Source organism: Pongo pygmaeus, chromosome 5 (genome assembly GCF_028885625.2).
Source record: "Pongo pygmaeus isolate AG05252 chromosome 5, NHGRI_mPonPyg2-v2.0_pri, whole genome shotgun sequence".
Lineage (NCBI taxonomy): Eukaryota > Metazoa > Chordata > Mammalia > Primates > Hominidae > Pongo > Pongo pygmaeus.
The window spans coordinates 25,463,412-25,477,607 of NC_072378.2; the positions used below are offsets into that span (position 1 = coordinate 25,463,412).

General features: G+C 40.4%; 1 protein-coding gene and 1 pseudogene across 9 annotated transcripts in view; both read left to right on the top strand.

Moving 5' to 3' along the window:
- Window positions 1-14,196, top strand: part of CARMIL1 (capping protein regulator and myosin 1 linker 1) — a 354,404-nt gene that overhangs the window by 93,186 nt on the left and 247,022 nt on the right. The window lies entirely within an intron of this gene.
- On the top strand, window positions 11,788-11,887 carry LOC129039724 (U6 spliceosomal RNA; annotated as a pseudogene).

Below are 14,196 nucleotides of genomic sequence, written 5' to 3' on the forward strand. Positions count from 1 at the left end.
TTTGCCCACTTTTTGATGGGATTATTTGTTTTTTTTCTTGCTAATTTATTTGAGTTACTTGTAGATTGTGGATATTAGTTCTTTGTAGGATGCATAGTTTGCAAATATTTTCTCCTACTTTGTGGGTCGTCTGTTTACTCTGATTATGATTTGCTGTGCAGAAGCTTTTTAGTATAATTAGGTTCTATTTATTTATTTTTGTTTTTGTTGCATTTGCTTTTGGGGTCTTAGTCATAAATTCTTTACCTAGACCAATGTCCAGAAGTTTTTCCTAGGTTGTCTACTGTAATTTTTATGGTTTCAGCTCTTAGAGGTAAGTCTTTGATCTATCTTGAGTTGATTTTTGTATATGGTGAGAGATAGGGATCCAGTTTCTTTCTTATACATGTGGCTATCCAGTTTTTTCAGCACCATTTATTGAATAGGGAGTCCTTTCTCCAATTTATGTTTTTGTATACTTTGTCGAAGATCAATTGTCGTTGGTAAGTATTTGGTTTTATTACTGTGTTCTCTGTTCTGTTACGTTGGTCTGTGTATCTACTTTTATACCAATACCATGCTGTTTTGGTAACTATAACCTTGTAGTATAATTTGAAGTTAGGTAATGTGATGCCTTCATGTTTGTTCTTTTTGCTTAGGATTGCTTTGGCTATTTGGGTTATTTTGGGTTCCATATGAATTTTTTTTTTTTTCTAATTCTGTGAAAAATGCTGTTGGTATTTTGATAGAAGTTGCATTGAATCTCCAGATTGCTTTGGGTAGTATGGCCATTTTCATGAGATTGATTCTTCCAATTCATGAGCATGGGATATTTTTTCCATTTGTTTGTATTATCTTTGATTTCCTTCAGCAGTGTTTTGTCATTCTTGAAGAGATTTTTCACCTCCTTGTTAAGTATATTTCTAGGTGATTTATTTTATTTTATTTTTGCCGTTATTATAAAAGGGATTGAGTTCTTGATTTGATTCTGAGTTTGATTGTTGTTGGTGTATGGCAGTGCTACTGATTTGTGTACATTGATTTTGTAACCTGAGACTTCACTGAGTTCATTTATCAAATCTAGGAGTCTTTTGGAGGAGTCTTTAGGGTTTTCTACGTATACAATCATACCATTGGCAAACAGAGATAGTGTAATTTACTCTTTTCCAATTTGGATACCCTTTATTTTTCTTCTTGCCTGATTGCTCTGACTAGGGCTTCTGGTGCTATGTTGAATAAAGTAGTGAAAGTGGGCATCCTTGTCTTGTTCCAGTGCTGAAGGGCAATGGTTTCAACTTTTCCCCTTCAGTGTGATGTTGGCTGTGAGTTTGTCATATATGGCTTTTATTATTTTGAAGTATATTCCTTCTATCCCTAGTTTGTTGAGGATTTGTATCATAAAGGGATGCTGGATTTTATTGAATGCTTTTTCTGCATCTATTGAGATGATCAATAGATTTTTGTTTTTTTAAAATTCTGCTTATATGATGTTTCACATTTATTGACCTGCATTTGTTAAACCATCCCTACATCCTGGATGAAACCCACTTGATCATGGTGAATTACCTTTTTGATGTGCTGTTGGATTCAGTTTGCTAGTATTTTGTTGAGGATTTTTACATCTTTGTGGATTCAAGGATATTGTTCTGTAGTTTTCTTTGTCTTTTTTTTTTCTGTTATGTCCTTCCCTGGTTTTGGTATCAGGGTGATATTGGTGTCATAGAATGAGTTATGGAGGATGCCCTCTTTCTCAACCTTTTGGAATAGTTTCATCAGATTGGTACCAGTTCTTCTTTGAATGTCTGATACAGTTCAGCTGTGAATCTATCTGGCCCTTGGCTTTTTTTTTTGTGGCAATTTTAAAATTACTGATTCAATCTTGCTATTTGTTGGTCTGTTCAGGATTTCTATTTCTTCCTGATTCAAGCTAGGAGGATTGTATGTTTCCAGGAATTTGTCCATTTCCTCTAGGTTTTCTAGTTTGTTTGCATGGAGGTGTTCGTAGTAGTCTTGAATGATCTTTTGTATTTCTGTTGGTTATAATGTCTCCATTTTCATCTCTCTCTCTCTCTCTCTCTCTCTTTTTTTTTTGTTTTTTAACAGAGTCTCACTTTATTGCCAGGCTGAAGTGCAGTGGCGCGATCTTGGCTCACTGCAACCTCCGCCTCCCTGGTTCAAGCGATTCTCCTGCTTCAGCCTCCCGAGTAGCTGGGACTACAGGCATGCGCCACCATGCGTGGCTAATTTTTTTGTATTTTTAGTAGACACGGGGTTTCACCATGTTGGCCAGAATGATCTCGATCTCCTGACCTTGTGATCCATCCGCCTCGGCCTCCCAAATGCTGGGATTACAGGCCTGAGCCACCGCGCCCAGCCTCCATTTTCATTTCTAATTGAGCTTACTTGAATCTTTTCCTGGTTAATCTAGCTAGTCATCTAGCGATTTTGTTTATCTTTTCAAAAAACCAAGTTTTCGTTTCCTTGATCTTTTGTATTTTTTGTTTGTTTGTTTCAGTTTCATTTAGTTCTGCTCTAATGAGAAGCTCTTTGTTATTTCTTTCATTCTGCTAGCTTTGGGTTTGGTTTGTTCTTGCTTCTCTAGCTCCTTGAGGTGTGCTGTTAGATTGTCAGTTTGTGATCTTTCATACTTTTTGATGTAGGCATTTAGTGCTGTAAACTTAACTCACAGCACTGCTCTTGCTGTGTCCCAGAGGTTTGATGATGTGTGTCACTATTATTCATTTTGAAATATTTCTTAATATCTATCTTGATTTCATTGTTCATCTAAAAGTCATACAGGAGTAGGTTGTTTAATTTCTATGTATTTGTATGGTTTTGGGAATTCCTTTTGCAGATGATTTCTAGTTTTATTCCACCGTGGTCTGAGAAGATACTTGGTATGATTTTGATTTTTTAAAATTTATTGAGACTTGTTTTGTGGCCTATCATATGGTGTGTCTTGGAGAATGGTCCATATTCTGATGAGAAGAACGTATATTTTGTGAAATACCTTTTTCCACCTCTTTACCTGGAGTCTATAAGAATCCTTTCATGTTAGGTGATTCTCTTGAAGACAGCAGATATTTGATTTGTAACTTTTTATCCATTCTGCCAAAATATATCTTTTAAATGGAGTATTTAATCTCAAGATGCAAGGTACTGTTCAGTTATGTTGATTGTTACATAGGTACTTGGTTTTCTTCATTGTGTTATTGTTGATAAGCCCTACACATTTTATGCTTTCTAGAGGTTCTATTCTGGTGCATATCAACCTTTTGATTCAAGATTAATAACTCCTTTTAGTATTTCTTGTAGGGTTGGTCTGGTAGTGACACATTCCCTCAGCATTTGCTTCTCTGAAAAAGACTCCTTCATTTGTAAAACTTAGTCTTGTTGGATAAAAAATTATGGGCTGACAGTTATTCTGTTTGAAGAGGCTAAAGATAGGACTCCAATCTCTTCTGGCTTGTAAGGTTTCTGCAGAGAAGTCTGCTGTTAGTCTGGTATGTTTTCCCCTGTAGGTTACCTGATACTTTTGTCTCACTACTCTTAGAATTCTTTCCTTGATGTTTACTTTAGATAGCCTGATGACTGTATGCCTTGATGATGTCCTTTTTGCAGTGAATCTCCCAGGAATTATTTATGCTTCTTGCATTTGGTTACCTAAATCTCCAGCAAGGCCAGGGAAATTTTTCTCACCTATTTTCTCAAATAAGTTTCCCAAATTTTTGCTTTTTCTTCTCCCTCAGTAACACCATTGATTCTAAGGCTTGACTGTTTTACATAATCTCATATTTCTTGGAGACTTTGTTCATTTCTTTTAATTCTTCTTTATTTTTGTCTGGGTTAATTTGAAAGGCTTATCTTCAAGCTCTGAAATTCTTTTTTCTACTTGTTCTAGTCTAGCATTAAAACTTTCTACTATATTTTGCAATTTCCTAAGTGTATCTTTAATTTCCAGAAGTTCGGATTGATTTTTCTTCAGAATATCTATCTCTTTAGAAAATTTTTTGTTCATACCGTGAAATGTTTTTTCAATTTCTTTATGCTGGTTTTCACCTCTGTCTTGTATTTCCTTGAATAGCTTTAATAATCCACCTTTTGAATTCTTTATCTGGTATTTCAAAGATTTCATCTTGGTTTGGACCCATTGCAGAAGAGCTAGTGTGATCTTTTGGGGTTGTTATAGAACCCTGTTTTGTCATATTGCCAGAATTATTATTATTATTTTTTGAGGTGGAGTTTTGTTTTGTCACCCAGGCTGGAGTGCAATGGCACAATCTTGGCACACTGCAGCCTCTGCCTCCTGGGTTCAAGGGATTCTCCTGCCTCAGCCTTGCGAGTAGCTGGGCTTACAGTGCCCATCACCATGCCCAGCTAGTTTTTGTATTTTTAATAGAGACGGGGTTTCAACATGTTGGCCAGGCTGATCTCAAACTTCGTACCTCAGGTGTTCTGTCTGCCTCAGCCTCCCAAAATGCTAGGATTACAGGCATAAGCCACTGCACCTGGCTGCCAGAATTATTTTTCTAGTTCCTTCTAATTTGGGTAGGCTATTCTAATTATTCTTGAATTTATTTTTGATTTGACTTAAAAAAATTTTTTCCCCCTTGAGGATGTGACTTTATAGTTTATTGTAGCCTAATTCAGCTCTTGGTGCTTTCAGGGGTGAAGACTGTGTATGACTTCCTTGGTTATAGAGAGTCTTTGTATGACAGCTTTCTCACATGCTGGTTGTAGTAGCATAGAGCTTGGTTTGTGAGCAGGTTCATTGTCTCCTGTGGGGTTGGAATTGCAGAGGTCTCTTAAAGCTTATCTCATTCCACAGTGGTGTGTACTTTTTAATTAATTAATTTTTTTCCGCAGTATTTTATTTACTGAGTTGAAACAGCTTAGGCTTCAGGCCAGTAGGAGAGATGTCCATGGGTAAAAATCAGTTGTGGCTAAAGCAGGTTGGTAAATGCAGTACTCAGTGGTGGGCAGAGGTCCCAGCCTTGATAGAGAAGCAGCTGGGGCAGCTCTCAGTGAAATGCACTGAGGTCTTTTCAAGGGAAAGGGAAGAAGCCACCTCAGCTTCCCTGCTAGGCCAGCAGGAAAGTGATCCACCTTCCAATTACACTCCTGACCCAGAGATCCAGCTATTCAGATCAGGCACCTCTTTTCATCTGCAGGAATGTTGATGTTCAACATAGAAAGGGATTGTGATTGTAGCCCTCATCCAAGCTTGAACCTAGGGGGCATGCATTCTCTGTGGATGCAGTTACCCTGAAGTATTCCAGAAAGGCTGTCTACAGGTGCATCCATGCTGAGCTCCCATGGGGGAAGCCTCAGCTATGTCGATAGTGGATGAAGAGGAGAAGAAATCACCTTCTCTAAGACCCTTCATGAGCACCAGGGCTGACTGGCTGTTGGGGTAGAGCCACAGACGTTTTCTGCTGAGCCAAGCACTGCAACTGTGCCTCTGCTAAAAGAAACTTCCCAGAAATGGAAAATTTCTGGGACTCAAGGCCTGCCATCTTGATTCTTTTGTTTCATGGAGTGCTCCCTTGATGTCATGCACTTCTTCCCTTAGGAGTAGAAATCCCTGAAGTCCAGACTACTGTGAATGCAACTCTTACCTGGGTCTAGCTGCCTAGTGGGGCTGCCACACTCCAGGGTGGTGCTGGGGGATGTCTCCAAGGGATCCAGTGATGTGACCTGTCCTCAAGTATCCCAGCAGTGGGTACCAGTACCAGTTCTGATGGGGATGGCAGGGGAGTGCTGTGAGATTCCTTGGTCATGAAAAGCCTTAGTGTGTTGGTTTTCTCAAGTACTGGTTGTAGTAGTAGATGAACTGGTCACATGGACAGACTCAGGATCTCTTGGTTAGCCAGGGTGTTGCAGGCAATAGTGATTGCTGAGGTCACACATGAGTTTTCTCCTTCCTGCGTGCTGTGTTCTTCTGCCTGAAGATGCTAATCTCCTATGTCAGTTGGCCTCCAACCAGAAGGTGGTGCTTGCAAAAGAGTACTAGCTGTGGTGGTGGTAGGATTTGTGCTTGCCTTATGTACCCAGGGGAGGCACTCTGGTGTCTCAGGCAATTGGTGGGGCCATAGAACTCCCAAAAGTTTCTGTTCTTTGTATTAATCTACCAGGGTAGGATTGAGGGGCAAAGCCAGGTAAGGGCTGGGTCAGGCAAGTCTGTGCTCTAGCTCTACATATGTGGGCAAAAGTAGCGGTTCCAGTGGGGATCAGAAGGCAGTTCTCTGGCTGCTAGGGTATATTCAAGGAAAAAGCACAGCTGCTTCTGCTGCACCGAAGAGTCTGCATGGAGAGTGGGGACTAGCAGGTAGCAGCAAGCTCTACTCAGCTTTCATGCACTTGGCAAGGCAGGTCTTGTAGCCACAGCGTACCACTAGCAGCAGCTAGCTGGGTTCCAGACAATTGGCACTCAGAACTCAAAACTGCCCCAAGCCATTAGCCTTTGCATGGCCTTCAGGCCACATTTCTCTTAGTCTCCCCACACAGCAGGGGCACCCAACCCCTGTGCTCTCTTATGGCTGCAGCACACTTCCCACTTGCCCCTCAGTTCTGACCAAGGGAGCTTGTTCCCACTCATATCGTGAATCTCAGTTGAGCTTCTCTCAACCTGTGATTGCTGTCTGAGTTAGCTGGCTGACTTCCACAAGGTCCCCTGTGAGGTAGGATCAGCAATGGCTTCCCTCTCTCCTTGCTGGAGACTGGGAGCACACTGAAAGCATGTCCAGTGCTACTCCTTCTCATATACTCCCCATGGCTCACTGAATCAGCTTTAGTGCTGGGTAGGGTTGAAGGCTTCCCTTGTGGCCTGGATTGCCAGGTTCCCCAGTAGGAGTGTATATCCTAGAGGCAGTTTATTGTCTTCTCACACTCTGGGGACTTAGAGTTTTCCATCTGCCTCATAGTAAGTTCCTGTGTTTCTTCCTGAAAAAAAATTCACAGTGTGAATCTCTCCACACTATTTTGTCTTTCCAAGTTGTAGAGGCTTGCTCACAGTGCCTCCAATCCACTATCTTGGGGATAAAAAAAATCCAGATTTTATTGGGTATCTTTGGGGTGAGAGTTAGTGTACAATTTAGGGACATTATTCTTGGAACCAGACAGACCTTGGTCAGACTCCTGGCTCAGCCATTTTCTGGTTGTATGGACTACAGCAAATTTAAAACTTAAGTCTCGGTTTCCTCATCTGTAAAACTAAAATAATGGTGGTCACACATACCCATAAGATTATTTTGAGACTTAAATAAGATAATGCATACAAAGCATTTAGCACAAAGTTTGACTCAGTAGGTGCTTTTGGTGTTCTTGCCATTATTAGCTTTGTATTAAAGAGATATATATTGTCCTGTCTTCTAGGAGCTTACAGTCCAGTAGGGCCATAAGATACATATTGAGGAAAGAAAGGGGAATGTCAGCCTGCTGTGATGTGTTGGGAGAGACTTTCTTGAGGAGTTGGGATTGGGGCCACTGTGTTGTACAATGCCAGGGAACACCATTTACATCATCTTTGAGAATGGGTCCCTCTGGAGTAGTGCAGTTGCACTGCTTGGAATTTTGAATGTGACCATGAAAGATGTGTAGAATTTGGATAGATGGAAGGAGGGGTTTGGGTTTGGTAGGAAAAAACAAGATTCTTTCAGAGGATGGTGAGACCTCTCAGCTGGCCAGAGAGCTTTTTGCATTGAGCAGAGGTAGTCAGGCTGTGTGTCTTGAGGTGGCTCCAGGGCTTTGCTTCTTTCTGATTACTAAAAGGTGGATGGAATGAACCTTCTGGTGAAATGCGTACAGGTCAGGGTGAAATGCCTTTGATCTCTTCACATTGTCTTCCTTGAGTCTCCTCAAGGGCCGGGATTGCTATATTTCCAAAAGGGCACTTTTCTGTGAATAGCCCTTTAGCCTGGTTAAGTAAACCAAAAGGCTCACTTGCTTTTTCTGCCATTTCTTTTTCTTTAACATTACTTGTAACTCATTTTGTTAAATACCACATTTACTCAATATGTGGAGTGATCAAGATGTTGTATGTGTGACCCTGTACCCTGGTTCTACTTTGTATAGCCTTACGTTTCTTTTGAACTTCTTTATGCACTTTTTTTCTTTTCTTTTCTTACCTCTATGGAATTTATTCTGCTCTTTAAGGACTCTCAAAGGCATAGTAGATCATGGCATAAATTAGGTGGCAAGAAAGGATTTTCTTTATCATTAGGCTTCTATTCTTCTAAAGCTGTGTCTTTGGGAGATTTTAATTGTGAGGATGTAAATAAAGTCATATGGACCAAAAGTGAATAGCATATTTAATTATCTTATAAATAACTTTAGCTTAGTAAATCTCCGATGTTATTTTAAAAACACAGTATTTTATTGGGTATTTAGTATTATATGATACTCTAAAGCAGAAGTCACCAAACTTTTACTCTAAAGGGCCAGATAGCAAATATTCTAGGCTTGCAGGCCGATTCTCTGTTGTAGATACTTAGTTCTGCCATGGTAGTGTGAAAGCAGCCGTAGAAAGTATACAAACTGATGGATGTGGTTATTCTGCATTAAAACTTTATTTAAAGCAATAGACAGTGGGTCAGATTTGGCTCTCTGGAGTAGTTTGCTGACCCTTGCCCTCAAGGAAAGAGAGAGATTTGTTGGGTTGGGAAGGTAAATGGAAAATTACAGGAATTACAAAATTTCCAGATAATGAACTCTACGAAAAACTAAAAAAAACTTATACCTCCTGTTGTTTGAATTAGATTTCATGTTTGATATGAATTTGTAAATAAATCCCAAATACCTTTATCGATAGTTGTTCCTTTTTAAAATCTAAGGCCTTGGTTCACAACAAGCCTCTCTTTATTCATCAATCATTTATTGTTTTCTTTGCACCAGGCACTGTGTAGGTCATTGGAAATTTACAAATAACTTAGACACGCATTTTTCCTTTAAGGAGCCACAGTCTAGACTGTGTACTCTTTTTTGCCAGATGTGGACTCATGCCTTGGACCACATGAAATATTTGGTCTAAAGTAGCAAGAAACCTGCATTGGAAAAGGGACTTTTTGAGGGTACACTCATCTTTTTTTCTCTTTCTACTGTATGTGTGTTTGGACTGCTATATTTTTGTTTCTCTTTATTTTTGTATTGTTAGAGAAAGTCTGCTAGAATTTATAAATGGTGAGAATATTTTGATAACTTAGTTGCCAAAATTCCTAGTCTTGATTCCAGAGGTTGTGTTTTTCTGCCCTTTAAAATTTTCACTTAGTCACCTTAATTCAGTTGTTGAATTTCTTTGAGTTCTGCCTATCAAATTATAAACAAGCACCACCAAATTGCAGAAGGTTATATCTTAATAGTATTGAAATAGGCAGTTATAAAAAATTGTGTCACCTAAGTCTAACAGCTCTTCTAGAATGTTTTCCTTTAGACCTAAGCCATTCTGGCCCTTGCACATTGGGTGGGTCTGTGATCTGTTTCTACTCACAACACTTCTGACACAAATGGCTGGATTTTTTCCACACCAACAACCAATTCTTCGACTCTGACACTACCCAGAGTTAGCACAGACCCCACAAGTTATGGGCTTAGACCCACAAGATTCTTCTCCACTTTAGATGCCAGTTGTAAGTCCAGGTCTCCTATACTTCTGACCAAGAGATGATAAATCTTGACTTTCTATGAGTCCCACTCTTTGGATTCAGTAATTCTCTATAAAGGCTCACAGAACTCACGAAGTCACTTTACTTCCTGTTACTGGTTTGTTATAGAAGTTACAACCCAGGAACAGCCAAATGGAAGACATGCACAGGACAAGGTATAGAGGAAGGGCATGCCCTCTCTAGATGCCCACCCTCCCAGCACCTTCGTGTGTTCACCAATCCAGAAGCTCTTTGAACTCTGTAACTTAGGGGTTTTATGGCGTTTCCATTACATAGTCATGGTTGACTACATCACTGGTCATTGGTGATTAGTTCAATCTCCATCCCTTCTTCCCTCCCCAGAAATGGGGCAGGGGCTGAAAGTTCATTCCTCAAATTTCATGGTTGGTTCCCCTGGCAACCACCAGCCCTCATCCTGAAGCTCTCTAGGGGCCCACCAAGAGTCATCACATTTGCCTAAACTCAAGTATGATTGAAAATGGGCTTATAATGAACAAGAGACACTCTTCTCATTCCTGTCGCCCAGGAGATTCCAAAGGTTTTAGAAACTCTGTGCTAGGAACTGGGGATGAAGAACTTATTTTTATTTTTTTAAGACAGAGTCTCACTCTGTCACCCAGGCTGGAGTGCAGTGGCTCAATCTCAGCTCATTGCAACCTCCGCCTTTCCGGTTAAAGCGATTCTCATGCCTCAGTCTCCTGAGTAGCTGGGATTATATGTGTACGTCACCACGTCCGGCTAATTTTTGTATTTTTAGTAGAGATGGGGTTTTACCATGTTGGCCAGGCTGGTCTTAAACTCCTGACTCCAGTTGTGTCCGGAGTTGGTTCCTTCCAGTGGGTTCTTGGTCTCACTGACTTCAAGAATGAAGCCACAGACCTTTGCAGTGAGTGTTACAGCTCTTAAAGGTGGCACAGAGCCAAAGAGTGAGCAGCAGCAAGATTTATTGTGAAGAGCGAAAGAACAAAGCTTCCACAGCGTGGAAGGGGACCCGAGTGGGTTGCCGCTGTTGGCTGGGGGTGGCCACCTTTTATTCCCTTATTTGTCCCTGCCTATGTCCTGCTGATTGGTCCATTTTACAGAGTGCTGATTGGTGTGTTTACAATCCTTTAGACACAGAGTGCTTATTGGTGCGTTTTTACAGAGTGCTGATTGGTGCATTTACAATCCTTTGGCAAGACACAGAGCGCTCATTGGTGCATTTTTACAGAGTGCTGATTGGTGCATTTACAATCCTTTAGCTAGACACAGAGTGCTGATTGGTGCGTTTTTACAGAGTGCTGATTGATGCATTTACAATCCTTTAGCTAGACACAGGGCGCTGATTGGTGTGTTTACAATTCTCTACCTAGACAGAAAAGTTCTCCAAGTCCCCACTCGACCCAGGAAGTTCAGCTGGCTTCACCTCTCACAAGTGATCTGTCTGCCTGGGCCTCCCAAAGTGCTGGGATTACAGGCATGAGCCACAGTGCCTGGCCTTATATTTCTTATTATATCATAAAATCACAGTGGAGTTGGATGGGGGTGAGGGAGGGCAGTGTATGAACGAGAGAGGCTCTAAAGTCCAAATGAGGGCAGAATGTGGACTTCTCTGGCCCTGAGGAGTGGGTCGGGTTGAGTACTATGGGGTGATTTGATTGGACAGGTTCCGATGAGTCTGATAGTGGGTACCTCAGGAGCCATGAGGACATTTAAATGTCACAGTGTCACAGAAAAGATAGAAGATTGTTCCCTAACTTGGGTAGTGGCATGAGAAAGTGGGTCTGTTGTTGGGAATAAGGTAGGCTCAGATCGTGGTTTTTGAGGGTGCCAAGAAATGTCTTTATAAGGTTTCAAATGTACATAGATGTAGAAGGAAGAATGGTGCCATTCTAAAGTTTTTTTGAAGTGAAAACCAAAAATAATATATTTTAAAGGTACAAATAATTTCCATAAACATATAACAATCCAAAGGGAAGAGTGTAATCTCCTTCTGGTGACATTAATTGAAATGCTTTATGCCAGGTTGGATGAAATCTATGTTTAAATTACTGGTATTAGTATTTTGGTATTTTCCCTTTAGTAAGATAATCTTGATAACCTTGATTTCTTGCTTTTTGTGTCCTGATTACCTTGAAATTAATATCTTGAAATAGAAAAACTGTGGTTCTTGCTTTGGTAGCACATATACTAAAACTAGAACAGTAAAGACATTAACATGGCCCCTGTCGAAGGATGACATGCAAATTTGTGAAATGTTTCATACTTTTTAAAACAAAATTATGGCTTGTATATTTTTAAAACTTTGTATTATGCAAAACTTCTTGAGAACAAATAATTATGGGAACTTTTAAATACATGCAAAAATAGAATAGGATAATAAACTTCCCATCTACATTTTATTTATTTATTTATTTAATTTTTGAGGTGGAGTCTCGCTCTGTCGCCCAGGCTAGAGTGCAGTGGTGTGATCTTGGCTCACTGCAACCTCCGCCTCCTGGGTTCAAGCAATTCTTCCTGCCTCAGCCTCCTGAGTAGCTGGGATTACAGGCATTTGCCACCATCCCCGGCTAATTTTTGTATTTTTAGTAGAGATGGGGTTTCACATGTTTGCCAGGCAGGTCTCGAATTCCTGACCTCAAGTGCTCCACCCACCTTGGCCTCCCAAAGTGCTGGGATTACAGGCGTGAGCCACCGCGCCCGGCAGGTTTTTAAGACATGAAATTTCAGAATGATTGTTTTCAAGAAAGAAAGCCCAATTGCCTCAATGCTTTATTTGAGGACAGAGCCTGAGGCACAGGAGAATAGCATGGTAGGACATTACTGGCACCATTGCCAACACAGCCCACATGCAGCAACGGCACATTTTGTTGGTTTTGCCAGCGTTGATGCTCAGATCCCTCTGTGGCCACCAATAACCAGCATGTGTGCCAAAGGTGGCTGCCTCAATTAAGACACAAACCAAAAATTCTAATTATATAGTAGTTTCTATAGTATCAGCCACGTGTACAACGGGTACTCAGGTGTCATTTGCTTTTTCTTCTACCACAAGAGTGGCCTTGGACTCGTGTGTCCGTTGGGTGATAGTTGAGGTTGCTCTGAGCCGGTCCCCTCCCCTGGTCCACTCAATGGAAGCTGTGTATGCCCACATGGTGCTGTATGGACACCAGTTTGTGTTTTTTTAAAAAACATTGCTGTTTTTAGATTTGCTTTCAGAATGCGACCTATGGGGCAGAGAACCCAAGAATGTATAACTTCTACCTCGTTGCCTTGTTCTTAGGGATATCCAAGCTTCACTGCCTTGAGAAATTAAGAGACAGTTCCAGCAGGTACTGGAACTATAAATTCTATAATCATTGCTAATAATAGAGTGTTTTGTTCAAGCCGCTTAAATTTGTTTATTTTTTTCCTCTCGGCAAGCCTAACATCATCGTCCTCAAAAACATGGTTGCCTGTGAATTTCCTTTTGGATAGATGTAACACTATTTAATTTCGCCCATCCATTAATCTATCCAAGCATCCAGTAAACATTTATCGAGTACCTACTATGTGCTGAGTACTCTTCTAGATGCTGGAGGGACAATGATTAATAAGATAATCTTTCTTTACAGAGTTCATATTCGGTGAGAGAGGAAAGTTGGACATTAAAACAGATAGTAATGTGGTGAGCTAAGTGCAGCTATAAAGTTATGTACAACTTATTAGGACAATAGTTATCTAAGGCATCTTGTTCACAGAAGGGAGGAGGGAACACCATGTAGGCAAGGGGAATTTTACTATTATTGCCATATATCCAAGGCCAAGAGTGGTGAGAGAATGGGCTGGAGATGTAACAAAGGTGCTCTGTGACAGAGTTTGAACTTCAGTTTGCTGGTGAGGTGTGGGGAAGTCTGTGAACGGGATTCAAACAGTTGAGTGGCATGATTATATTTGTGTTCTAGAAGAATCCCTCTGGTGGCTCTGTGCAATGTGGTTTTCAGGGAGTGAGGACTGGAGACAGGGTAGATAAGTGAGAATGCTGAGGGGCCTAATGATTCGTTCATGCATTTCATTTAGTAAACATTTATTGAGCACTTACTATGGACCATGCCCTGTTATAGTCATTTGGAATTTATTTTCACATAGATAAACAAAAGAGATAAATAGTAGTAGCTTTTTTGGGATAAATAGATACCAAATAAATCACAGTGTTCACTTTGATCATGACAAACTTTTGAATACATGTTTTCTAGAGGAATATATTGATTTGGTGGTATTTTTATTTTGGATTTGGATCAGTCAGCACTAACATAAAAAATGGCCTCTTTCATGGTGCAAATTAGTAAGGCTTTAGTTTCAGCTCTTGAATTTTTCCAAGACTCATTATTCCAGTCTGTAGATTATTCTGAGCCTTAGACTCTCATTTTCTGCTCATTAGCACCTCAAAGAATGGAGAGGAAGGAAGAGAGAGAAACTTCAGTCTGACTTGCCACTTGTTAGAAGATTTGGTAAAAGAAGGTGATGAAATTAATATTTAGTTTTCAAAATCAGGTTACAGGTTGTTTTTGGGCTTGTTCTTGCCTGCAGTTCTTGCTTTCTC